This window comes from Pinus tabuliformis, chromosome X, assembly GCF_031772625.1.
Source record: "Pinus tabuliformis cultivar Carrire ecotype Pingquan chromosome X, CPIR1, whole genome shotgun sequence".
NCBI classification, from domain to species: domain Eukaryota; kingdom Viridiplantae; phylum Streptophyta; class Pinopsida; order Pinales; family Pinaceae; genus Pinus; species Pinus tabuliformis.
In genome coordinates, this window is record NC_142308.1 from 912357367 (window position 1) to 912371381 (window position 14015).

General features: G+C 34.3%; 1 pseudogene; it reads right to left on the reverse strand.

Annotated features, from left to right (window-relative positions):
• Positions 1-527: 527 nt before the first annotated feature.
• Positions 528-10027, reverse strand: LOC149142650 (pentatricopeptide repeat-containing protein At4g02750 pseudogene; annotated as a pseudogene).
• Between the last annotated feature and the right edge of the window lie 3988 nt (positions 10028-14015).

The window sequence follows — 14015 nt, forward strand, 5'->3', positions numbered from 1 at the left end:
TATAAGAATAAACTTAAAATTTACTCTGGCAATTTTAAAAAGCATGCGTCATTTAGTAAAAAGTCATTTACTCTACGAAAAAGAGTGCCCATCAAATTTGACGCGGTCTTGGTAAGATTATCTTTCAACGGGGCACCAGGGGAAGCTTCCCCTCGATCGTGGTGCACATGGCGCTTCCCAACACAGTGGGGGGCGGTGGACCTCGCTCTTTCTATTACAATGGGACCAGCTAATAGTGAACCCTAGTAGCTGAAACCCAACTCGAAACCTAATCCCCAAAGCCCGAGCTTCACGTTTTGAGATACAATCTTCTTGCGCTGGTTCAATGCATATAGTAAACATAGGAATACTTTAACTATGCAGCTTAAAATATTTTAAAACTCAGTAACACGTTCTTGAAGGGGGCGGTAACTCCAAAAATCCTTTTCGAGGAGCAATCGATATTTGCCACTGGTTTCCAATTTCCAGTTCGCCAGCTGTACGTCTGTCTCGATCATCGATAGCTCGATCAGAGCGTTTTACCATGACTACTGCATCCATTGCAGTGCAGGATGTTTACAGCAACATTGTTTTTCCGAAGTTTGCACGTCCAACATTTCAAGCTTTCCTGGATTGTCCCAAGGGCTCGGCCTGTGCACATTGTGAACGCCGTCAATAATCTGACCATCGATGCCGTGGAGCAGAAAATTACCCAGCCTCGGAGCAATTCAATTCGAGCTATTTAGCGAATAATTTAGAATGTAGGATGTTCGCACATCTTTAGATTTTATTGTCAATAAAATCAAAAGTAATTGAGTATTATGTTTAGCGCTCGGTCTATTCCAGAAAAGGGTTTCTAGATTTTCAATTTCAGAGTAGGATTCCTAGATTTTCAATATTTTAGAAGTTATAAATGTTTTAGATTTAATAATTTGAAATATTTTTAATAATATACATTATCTAGTGGTTAAAATCAAGAGTTTTTCTCCTCTCTAGGCTTTACAAATTTTCAATCTTAATAATAAAAAAAATGAATTTAGAACCAAACTTATAAAATATGAATTGAAATTTGAAACACACGACAGTTGGCATTCTCAACGTATGGCTGTTATTGAGTAACAAATGGCAGGTTTTCACGCACTACCGTCCCCGTGTTTTGTTGGCTCCGTAGAAAATCATGTTTGTTCGTTCCCTTACAGTATGCGAAAAGAACCGTACGGTTTTGTTGCAATAGGGTTCGACGTCGCTTCAATCATTCATTTTTCTGTTTCATTTTGTTTGCCAGTTGTTATAGTTAGTTTTAGTTTATTTCACTGTTTTCAATTCTACTTGAGTTTATAAAATTTAATAAGGACGAAAAAAATCATATACACTATAAATTAATATATACTTGTAAAAATTTCCATTAACAGCCCAAGATTATCAATACCAAATATTTCACTGACAAACTTAATATGATCTTTGTTTAAGATGACATACCTTGATTAACAGCGGAAGAAGTAATGGCTGCCATCTTCTGTCTTCTGTCTTCTGTCTTCAGAATTCGGTTTCTCTCCTATTGCCCTCACTTCCTTATGTGTTTCTTGATGGAGAAGAATACAACTCTTGTGGGGAGAGAGAGGACCCAATTCTTTATATATTTCATTTTACTCTTAATCTGGTACGTCCATCTTATACCAATTCAACGCTTTAATGCTTTAATGCTTTTAATGCTTTAATACTTTAATTATAGAATGACTTAATTAGTTGGGTCACATTAAGATTTAGAAACTTCCATTAATTTCTAACATTCTCCCACTTGACCCGACTATTCATAATATTAAGCGTTGAACATCATACTATGATAAATTGCTGAGAGTTATGGTGGTTGTGCACTATTAATTCAATGCATTCCCTTCCATATACTACAATACCAGCAATCCATCAATTCATATTCATAATTTATATAAAACAGCATGGTGGTCCACATAATGTCTTATATCATAATGATTAAACATAATATCTTTATAAGACTCTTTCTTGTTTAAAATTACATAAAGTACGTACTACTACATTAAAACAAGAGACACATAATTGTATATCAGAAACACATAAAAGAGCTCAGAATGTATAATTAATACAACCAAGACTCATTCTTAAATTGTCTTGGTTGTAACCCTTTCGTCAAAGGGTCTGTAATCATAAGTTCTGTCCTGATGTGCATGATTGACACTCTTTGTTTCTGAACCTCATCTTTCACAACAAGATACTTCAGATCTATGTGTTTGGCACCTTTAGAGTACTTGTCGTTCTTTGAGAAAAGTACTGCTGCAGAGTTATCACAATAAATTTTCAGCGGCTTGCTAATGGTGTCGACAACCGCAAGTCCTGAAATAAAGTTCTGCAACCATAATGCATGAATTTTGGATCCTTATTGATTCCAATATCATAATCTGATTCTTGCATATAAACCACATAATCATCAGAAATAGCTGACCTACGATTTCTTTGAGGTCTTCTTAATGCTACTTGTTGTGGTTCATGCATATCAGTATTATGTAAGTCATTTCCTTCAGGAAGTACTTCTTCATTTATATGTTGTTCATTATCATCATACTGTTCTACAACAGCTGGAACAACATTTGGAGTAATAGTAGATGGAGGAATTATTCTAGGCAATGTAACATTTACCCTTGTTTCCTTTATTTCTACTATTTCTTTCCTAGTACTCCCACCGACTTCACCATTCTCAATGAATCTTGCATTATCAGTTTCTATTATTTCAAGAAGCTGGCATACAATCCACACATAATTCTAGATCACTAACATTATTCAACAAGGAATTCGCATAAGTGTCATTCAGTTTCAATTTATATAAACCATCAATTAGAATACCAGAATCAACATTATCAGTATTCTTATATAAATCAAAACAACCAGATCCAAACATACATCTAAAACCAGAAATATCCAATTTACTTGCGGAAATAAGGTTTCTAGATAATGAAGGTACATAAAGGGTACTGTATAAGTCTAATACATATCCACTTTCTATAAGTCTAATACATATCCATTTTCTAGAATTAGACAATAAGTCCCAATGCCTTCAATTGAAGATTTCATTTCGTTTCCCATCTGGATTTATGGTTTGGATCATACGAAATCCCTCTCTTTTCAAACCAAGCTTTCCTTTTCGGACAGTCACTTTGATAATGTCCTTTCTTTTTACAGAAATGACATTGAATATCCTTTAGTTCCTTCTTTTCCTTATCCTGCCCATTCTTAGCAGGTGCCTTTTTCTTCTTGAAATGACTTGATTTTCCTTTCTTTTCTTTACTAGCTTTATTACTCACAAAACTTACTGAGTGATTACCTTGATTTTTCAAACGTCCTTCTTCCTGAACAAGTCTACTGGCCAATTCATTAACATTCCACTTATCCTTTATAGTGTTATAGTTAATTTGAAAAGGTCCATATTCAGAAGGTAGCGAGTTCAGGATGAACTGGACAAGAAAAGAATCCTCTACTGTAAGTCCCAGGGAGTTTAACCTTGCTGCAAGATTAGTCATCTCTATAATGTGCTCTTGCATAGTTCGCGACCCATCAAACTTCATGGTCGTGAGTTCTGCCATAAGAGTGCCAGCGAGTGACTTATCAGCTGAACGAAAACGCTCTTCCACAGACTGCATATATTCCTTAGCACTTTCTGTTTGTGGAATTGTTGACTTGATGTTGTTAGCAACAGTCATCTTAATAAACATAAGGCTCAATCTGTTACTGCGTTCCCATAGTTTATGGTATGATTTTTCTGCCTCGGTACTATCTTTTGTAAGAGCAGCAGGTTTATCCTCAAGGAGTGCCAAGTCAAGATCCTGAGCACCTAAATGGAAATTGACTTGTTCACTCCATTCAGAAAAATTAACACAAGTGAACAATGTAACAGATGAAGCATGTGCATTCATGGAAACTCCTGCAAAATGAAATAATTGTTAGCTCATAACTAACGCGATTCAGATGTAGGAATAATAGTATAATATAGCACTCCTTTGGGTAGATACTATCTTATACTTAACATAATTAAATACCAAACATAAGTAGGTAATAAATATATTCAATTAAATAGAACTGACATCTTTGGATGATCAATATTTATTTAATCAAAATATCTATTAAACCTCATCATGTCAACTAGTTATAGAACAAGACTTTCCTTTGGGTAAGTTCTCAGGTTCTACCATTAGTGACGCCAGTTCTTAATTGGTATTATTATAACTGGCAATTTCTATCATTATGTCACTTATGCACTAAATGATTATTCTGATTTTGACCACTTTGGTGATTAACAAAATCATAAATCTCATGTGCATAAACACATACCTTATGCAAAACAACATTCTGATTTTGATCACTTTGGTGATTAACAAAATCATAAATCATAAATCATAAAGACACTGTTTACCTTATGCAAAACAACATTCTGATTTTGATCACTTTGGTGATTAACAAAATCATAAATCATAAATCATAAAGACACTGTTTGCAAATGATTAGATTTACTAGAGTCTCATACACCCATATATTACAATTTGTTCCACTTCCGTATAATGGTCCCATGCAATTTTCATAATGAGTAAGATGGCTTCATAGCCCCAAGCCATAGCAACTACCTACTATGTAGCTACTCCTTTAAGTAATGAGAGTCACAAACATAACAACGAACTTGTTCATCATACATAATCCTTAATGCTACTGCCACAATTTCATAATTGTAACTAGAACTACATTTATCTCGTAATCAGAATCACATGCGACTATAAAATCATCTCATCACAGCCATCCAATCATATATGTTAGTTTCATGTAACTCCTTATAGCATGGAAATTTAAACAAATTTTCTCATAAATCGGAGAAACTACAACATAGAGGTAAGAAATCCACATACATCGAACCACCGAAGGACTTCTTCACACTTCAATTCTCATAAGCATATTGGATCCCCCGCATATATCCAATTGATTAAACTATTATATATTCTAGCACTGTGATTATTATAATAGTTGAACTCTTATATATAACGTAACATAAACCACATTGATTGCCCATACGTAAACCAATCGAAAATAAAATAGGTTTAACAGTATCAAATATGGACTTGTCGTTGCACGATTACCTTCCCACGGTTTCTCAGAAGTCCATTGAAGCTTCGTGTGCAATATAGGGTGACATTATTTCGGTGGTACATAACCTTGTAACAAAAGACCATAACAGAGAGCAATAAAATAACAACCTTGACCATGTAATCAGGCTTTGGATCAATACTCCCTACTGCAACCTAATAGCCTCGAATCAAGCCTTGTATTACACTATAAAGCTCTGGAGGCAGCGCAATTACACGGCTCGGATTTTGACATTTTCAACCCAGAGAAATTATGCAGAATGATTGGTTAGTTTGCACTTACTAGCCCCAGACTTTCTCCCTAATTCTTTAAACACTAAAACAATCCAAGCAGTCAGCCAGCACGACAATGTCAGCCCATTTTCTGTTGTATAAATATTTCGTCCCCAAATCTCCAATTCACATACATACATACTCAAATCTCGGCTAAAATACTAAATGGGATCTGTTAGTGAGTGGGCACAATAGTGTTGGCCCACTTTAATGTCCCTGCCGTAAAGATCGATCCATGATCCCACTGGACAATGCGAGCTTTTAAAGTTTTCAATCTGAGCTTCAAGCCGAGAGACATGCGTTGGCTAACTCAATCGATGATGCTTTGCTCACGATTTCCCGCTTACAGAAAGAGAAATCCAGGCTACAGAAGGAAGACAGAGATGCAAAAGAGGCGTTGGCATTTTATGAGGATCTTTTTAAAAAAATGAGGCGATCACAAATCTTAACCCACGATGGGCGAAACGAATCCTTGATTAATTTCGGGGTTTAATTAACATCATGAATAAAGCACAGAACATATCAATTGCAATCATAGGAAATATTCAGTTATTGATTGGCTCTGATACCAAATGTAAAAATTTCCATTAACAGCCCAAGATTATCAATACCAAATATTTCACTGACAAACTTAATATGATCTTTGTTTAAGATGGCATACCTTGATTAACAGCGGAAGAAGTAATGGCTGCCATCTTCTGTCTTCTGTCTTCAGAATTCGGTTTCTCTCCTCTTGCCCTCACTTCCTTATGTGTTTCTTGATGGAGAAGAATACAACTCTTGTGGGGAGAGAGAGGACCCAATTCTTTATATATTTCATTTTACTCTTAATCTGGTACATCCATCATATACCAATTCAACGCTTTAATGCTTTAATGCATGCTTTAATGCTTTAATGCTTTTAACGCTTTAATGCTTTAATTATAGAATGACTTAATTAGTTGGGTCACATTAAGATTTAGAAACTTCCATTAATTTCTAACAATACTAGCATTTGCACCTTATGTTGCAAAGGAAACGCCGTAAGGCATAGAGTGGTGAAGAATAGGGACATGTATAGAGTGGGGAAGAATAGCATAGAGTGGGGAATAATAGGGACATGGGAATGGACATTGTTGAAAGCAAGGGTGGATGATAATGAGTTACAATTGCAATAGTTAGTTATGTGTATTCTGGAAATGGATATTTTGTAAATAATAATTGTTTGTGAAAGAATAGCAACATGTGAATGGACATTGTTGAAAGAAAGGGTGGATGATAATGAGTTAGAGTTGAAAGTATTAGTTATGTGTATTTTGAATATGGATATTTTGTAAATAATAGTAGTGTGTGGAAAAATAGCAACATGTGAATGGACATTGTTGAAAGCTAGGGTGGATGTCTCTGGCATTCCGACATTGGTGGTTTGAAGCTCTGCAACACCACAGCCCTGGGCCTGCTCCCATTGACCTTAGGCCGCTAGCGCCACATTTCTCTGAGCTCCTTTCGCTGGAATTCTCTCCTTGTGAGCATTCTAGTGGCGTCATTGTTCATCGCCATAACCTCCATGAAGAATTCAAACGGACTCTACCTGGAACTCCTACGTAAAAAGCGCACATATGTGGAGCGGAGAGCATTGTTCATTGCCATAAACTCCACTAAGAATTCAAATGGACTCTACCTGTAACTCCTCCGTAAAAAGCGCACAGATGTCGAGCGGAGTTTTTTTAAGGGTATTTTAATGTTTTAAAACATTTTTTATTAAATTAGACGGATGATTTTTGTTCAATCGTCTAACAAAAAATCTAACGGCTACGATTAGGACAGAAGGGCATTTGGGGGAGTTCATTTCAGATGGAAACGCCTTACGGCGTATATATATATATATATATATATATATATATAATAAGTTTTTATTTAATATAATAATAAAAATTTTATAAAATAAAAAATATTAAACATAAATTTTAAGAATGATTTATCAACTCCTTCGCACTATGTCCCTCGGTTTTGTGCATATGACTGATAATTCGAGTTGTATTCAAATATATTTGCATCCACATTCAAATATATTCAGTATTATATATTTTGTATTCTTCTTACATATTTTTTTTGTTTGTTATTTTTAGAGTAAATATATTTATATTTTATCTATTTTACAAATCAGAAAATTATAGTTTTATGATATAAATTTACAAAAAAGACACTAAATTCATTTTAGGATTAAAACATACAATTTAAATAAAAGCCCATCACTGTCTCATGAAAAAAATCATATCGCCAAATTACAAAGGGAAAAAAAAAACAAAATGTTTCTGCGTCCATCTTCTATCTATCAAAACATCAATTACCTACCAATGTGGAAAGGTCAAACACCCAATTCATGTTTTTACTCAGATAAACCCTGACATCTTGTAGATGAGGGTTGGTGTGGGCCTCTTAAGCAACGAAAAGACTGTCCCACAAAGTGAAAGTTCCACCAAATGTATTGTAATGATGTACTCAACGACAATGAACATCTCATCTTTTTGGGTTTCCTGTGAACTAATGTACTTGATGATGTTCAATGAAACCAGCCACTCAAATCAATAGAAATTACAAGTATATCAAGGTAAAATCATTTATTAATCTCACCTATCGGGCTCCATAGACAACTTGTAGTTGGCCTTTCAGAGGGATGACATGGATTTACCATGGTGTACTGGTAGTCTGGAAAAGGTGCCCTCTAAGCAACATAGTACTGCAATGATGTAATATTAATCTCCAACTCAGTTTGTGGAGGTTATCTCTGGAGCTAATCAAGTTATCGACAACAACTCATCTTTTTGGATCCCATCAACTAATATAATTGATGAGATCTAACGAAGCCAACACCTCATCAATAGAAATTACAAATTTTCCTGGGAGGGTCACAGGCAAAATTGTTTACTAATCTTGCCTATCGATTTCTATATACAACTTGTACATGGCCTCTGTGGCCTCTCATAGGTGCTAGCGAAATGGTGCACGTGTTGGATTAATCCATGATGTATCGCTAAATGCTTGTAAATGATTAAGAGAGGTTAAAAGTACTCAGGGGTTGATATTTCACATTTGCATAAACAAGCCCATACTCTGAAAGAATACTCAATATTTATTACAAGTACACTACAATGAAGTCGTACCAATTTTAGAGATTTTAATTCATATTGATTCATTTACAGCAATTATTGAAGATAAATCTCATCTTGGTTGCAACTTTTCATTCTTCTCCAAGGGCTTCACTCTGAAGTTACAAAAGGAAAAAGTATTTAGATTCTTCTAAATAGCGCATCATTTATAATGCCATCTAATAGGAGTTAGAAAAGGGAAAAAAATGCCTAGATTCTAGCAAATAGCACATCACTTAAAGTATATACATGGAAAACATTTCCTAGCCTTTTGATTACTGCTTGTTATTTTGAATGCCCTTTAGTTCAAAAAGATATCATCCATGCTAAAAATGGTGGCCATCTTTTGCACGCAATGAACAATTTCATCTGTAGTGCAAATAAGGGAGCTCTCTTCCTTATTAGATCCCCAACATCCTGTCCCCAAGTGTTGTTAGTTAAAACCCAGATATGCTTAAATCTCGCTGCAAAAAGAATTTGTTGATTCAGCTCCTCGAGGATTGAATTTGAAGACTTCAATAACCTCCAACTATCATTTCGCTCTTCATAGATCAATCATGAATATTTCCCCTCCATTAGAAAAGCTGCATTTGAATTTTACTCCAATTGGTAGGAGATATTGGTTTGATTTTCACTTTTTGGACCGTGAGTATTATTATTGATTTTTGGAGTTAACAGGTTAACTTCTTCCCAATGGCAAAGCCTTTTCCATAAAAAGGAATACCCTGCCCTTTAAACTTCATCTCTGATTCTCCACAGCATGCTGGACAAATCATGCTGCAATGATCTGCTTAAAATTATTTTGTGACCATGGATTAGTTCCAGCTTTTTATGTTATAGCGGGTGCAACCCATTTCGTGCAAGGAAAGCATGCACCTGCTTGTTGACTTCAATCCAACTGCATCCAGCCGTTGGTTTAATCCCCCTATCTTTCATGGTTTTTCTCAGCTTTTCAATACCATCCCATCGGCCCACTGAAGCATAGATATTTGAGAGCACAACATAAGTTGCTGCATTTTTCCAATCCAACTCAAAAAGGTGTTCTGCAGCGTATTCTCCTAACTCTGTATTGTTATGTATGATACAGGCACCAAGCAAACACCCCCAGACTGTAGCATCAGGGGTTATTGGCATTTTGCTTATCAAGTCTTTAACCTCTTCCAGGTGCCCAGCACGGCCAACAAGGTCAGCCATGCAGCCATAGTGTTCTATCACAGGTGTGATCTGGTAACATTGACTCATAGAATTAAAGTACTTTCGGCCCTCATCCACTAGGCCTGCATGACAGCATGCCGACAACACATTGACGAAGGTAACACTGTCCGGTTTCATACCAGATTGTTGCATTTCTTGAAATAGTTTCAAGGCCTCCTTGCCACATCCATGCATTGCATATCCTGCAATCATTGAATTCCATAAAACCACATCTTTTCCATGTATTTTGTCGAAAACTTCATTTGCCTTGTCTATGCTTCCACATTTTGCATACATGTCCAGAAGCGCGTTACACAAAAATACATTGCACTGAAAACCACTTCTAATTATTTCTTCGCACTATGTCCCTCGGTTTTGTGCATATGACTGATAATTCGAGTTGTATTCAAATATATTTGCATCCACATTCAAATATATTCAGTATTATATATTATATATTCAGCTTACATAATATGTCCCTCGGTTTTGTGCAAATGACTGATAATTCAAATATATTTGCATCCACATTCAAATATATTCAGTATTATATATTTTGTATTCTGCTTACATATTTTTTTTGTTTGTTATTTTTAGAGTAAATTTATTTATATTTTATCTATTTTACAAATCAGAAAATTATAGTTTTATGATATAAATTTACAAAAAAGACACTAAATTCATTTTAGGATTAAAACATACAATTTAAATAAAAGCCCATCACTGTCTCATGAAAAAAATCATATCGCCAAATTACAAAGGGAAAAAAAAAAAAACAAAATGTTTCTGCGTCCATCTTCTATCTATCAAAACATCAATTACCTACCAATGTGGAAAGGTCAAACACACAATTCATGTTTTTACTCAGACAAACCCTGACATCTTGTAGATGAGGGTTGGTGTGGGCCTCTTAAGCAACGAAAAGACTGTCCCACAAAGTGAAAGTTCCACCAAATGTATTGTAATGATGTACTCAACGACAATGAACATCTCATCTTTTTGGGTTTCCTGTGAACTAATGTACTTGATGATGTTCAATGAAACCAGCCACTCAAATCAATAGAAATTACAAGTATATCAAGGTAAAATCGTTTATTAATCTCACCTATCGGGTAAGAAAAAAGCAGCATTTTATCTATACTATACTTTGTCAACCTCATGAAATAGAGCCCTAATCTAAACGCTCACTGAGACGTTTAAGTTTCTTTCGGATAATCTAAACGCTCACTGAGACGTATCAGTTTCTTCGGATTATCGATTTACAGTTTTTGATACCTTACTTGATTTGAAATATCTGGCATCGCGATAATTTTAGAGATCCCCGAATCCCCATGGGGTAGTTAGCAGTTGCACAAAATTTCAAATGTTCTGGGATGGAGTCAGTGTTTCGGATTTCTAGAAAATTGAAACAAAAATTCACAGGAAATGCGGGGCGTTTGAACTAAACTTAGGGTAGACCCTGAAATAGACCGAATAGTAAAATCTGCACTGTAACCAAGGGATGGATTGGTGAGAGCTTACTGGCCACAAGTTAGGGGTCCAACAGCGGATTATGGGAATTTGATTGATTCATTTCGGCAAAAAACCATGAAAAGATTGGACTACTGAAACGACTATACCCCATCGCCTTTAGAAGAAAGCATTCATAAAGCCGTAGAGGCAATGTAGGTTTCAAAGTTCTTTCAGAAGGCCCACATCACCTCCACCAGGAATTCCTTTTCAATGACAAATCATAGATGGTGTCCAATAGATGTTAGGAATTTTCCCCACACAAGGCGCTTTTAAAGGTACAAACATCAGTCGCCCTGTTCATTCAAGTCGGATTCATGTCTGCTTCTCAGTGCCAAATAAATAAACTGATCAGTGCTTGAGCAGTGGAAATGGGCTTTCCATGTTCCTTTACTACTAATATTTGTTGTCGAGTGAGTTGTAGTTTCTTTCTATCTTTGAAGGTGCATTTTAGCTAATATAGACCCTGTTTACCTAAAAGATTGGGTTTCAAATGGATTTTATAAAGTGACTACACAAATATGAATCAGTCTATACAAAACTTGCTTCAGTGGATCCTAAATTTGTTTAACTTCAGCCTAATGCACTACCCATTTCTGGATATCCATCCCCAGTTAACTTAATATCATGCCCATCTTTCTATATCCATCCTTGGCATAGTCTAATAATCTAATTGATGTCTCAATCAAAGTTTTATGTTTAATCAGTCTATAAAATATAATTATCAGGTTTCTGGCAGTCTACCAATTTATAAAGTTCCATACTTGGTCCCATTCATACCCAACTCTGAATTTCCATCCCCAGTCTGTAATATGACTATCTCAGAATGCAAGCATATACCCATCTATGATTTCCATTCTTAATCAGGGTTGGATACCTATGTATGAATATCTATCTTTTGCCTAATACCATTCCCATCTGTGAGTATCCATCCTTGGCTTAATCGAATTCCTATCCATGGCCTAGTGCCCCACCCATCTGTTGCCAATTGTCATAATAGCATGGGTGGATGCTACAGATGGGTTTATAAGCTTCTGTTTTCTGTGATTATTTTCTGTGCTTTGCATATGGTATTTTTATCAGTGATTCTGCATTGGCATTGTTCTGCTGGCCCGGTCTCACTATTTCATTTTGTTTGTGAGTTGTTATAGTTAGTTTTACTTTATTTCACTGTTTTCAATTCTACTTGAGTTTATAAAATTTAATAAGGACGAAAAAAATCATATCCACTATAAATTAATATATAAAATCAAATATATCATTGTATAATTTTATTGGGCTTTATGACTAACAACATCAGTTTCTTTTTAGATGGAAAGAAGTTCGAATTTCATGAGAGTTACAATATGTAACCAATAACTATATTATGCAAATGAGATCCTTCTCCCACACTCATCCAAGTCAATTCCCTTAATAATATTATATTTTATATATATTTTTTTTAAGTTTTACATAATTTTTATTTATTTAAAAATTATAAATATGAATAATATATTCTTATATATATAAATAATAATAATAACAATTTTGAAATATATTTCTCAATTTAATATCATTACATAAATAAAAAATTTCTAAATAATTGTGCCTTCATTATATTTATAAATAAATTTTTGAACTGTTTTTTATCATTACAATTATAAATAATGAATATTTGTTTATTCTATTAAAAAAAGAAAGCATTTCATTCTTTTATAAACATAAACTTTTTGTTCATGTCATTACATAAATCAAATCTTCTAAACTAATTTTTTCCTATTGCAGTATTCTTATTCTTAAACTATTTTAATGTCATTACATTTATAAATAATGAATATTAGTTTACTCCCTTAAATGTTGGGAGGTTTTCCAATCTTTTCAGAAATGTGAAAACCTCTACCAAAACACCCTAAATAAATTATAATGGTATAATTTGGGCAGAAATATTTTTCCTAATTCTATATAGATATATTAAAATTGAAATTTTATAATGAAATTATTTATTAAATCTAACCGTTTCACCAATTTTATTACTAATTTTAATAATTAAAATAACGAATAATCAATTATAAAAAGAAAAATCTTAATTACAATTAACAACTTTCGACAACTTCATTACTAATTCTAACACTTTCACAGATGTCAAAAATATTGCTCGCCACATTTGACGGGAATATCAACCAAAAACAAGAAATTTTCCCATCAAATTACTGCTTGTGAGCCATACAAGATTTGGGGAATCATAGTTATAAGTGTCGGCTGATTGTTGTTGATACTTTAACTTAACAGTTACGCATTAACATTAACATTTACATTAAGCTGCTTTAACTATTTATTGTGCTTCATCTCTGACATCATTTTCAAACAATTAACTACTATAAATCAAATAAAATATTTAGGAAAATCGAAACTACGTTGTCATATAAAATATTTCCTTATTTTGAATGAATGCGTTCTTTTTTCCTTATTTGAATGCGCGTGCGACCAAAATAAAATACACACCGGTGACCCCATGCGCCCTACAATTTATAGGTAAAATATATGGAATGAAGTGTTCTATCCTAAGGATGGTGTCTTTATCGTAACCTACTTGAAGGGATAGTGACAGTTGGAACAATGTTTTTGTAACATGATCGTTGAGATGACTCCCGTGATGGGCTAGACGTGTTGAAGTATGCTTTGTGGCGTAAAATAACTTACAATAACATTTACAAAATTGCATGCATGGAGTTGTCTATACGGATAAAATAATTAGAATACGTCAACATGTAAGCATGCCGAATAATTTCAAGAATAATCA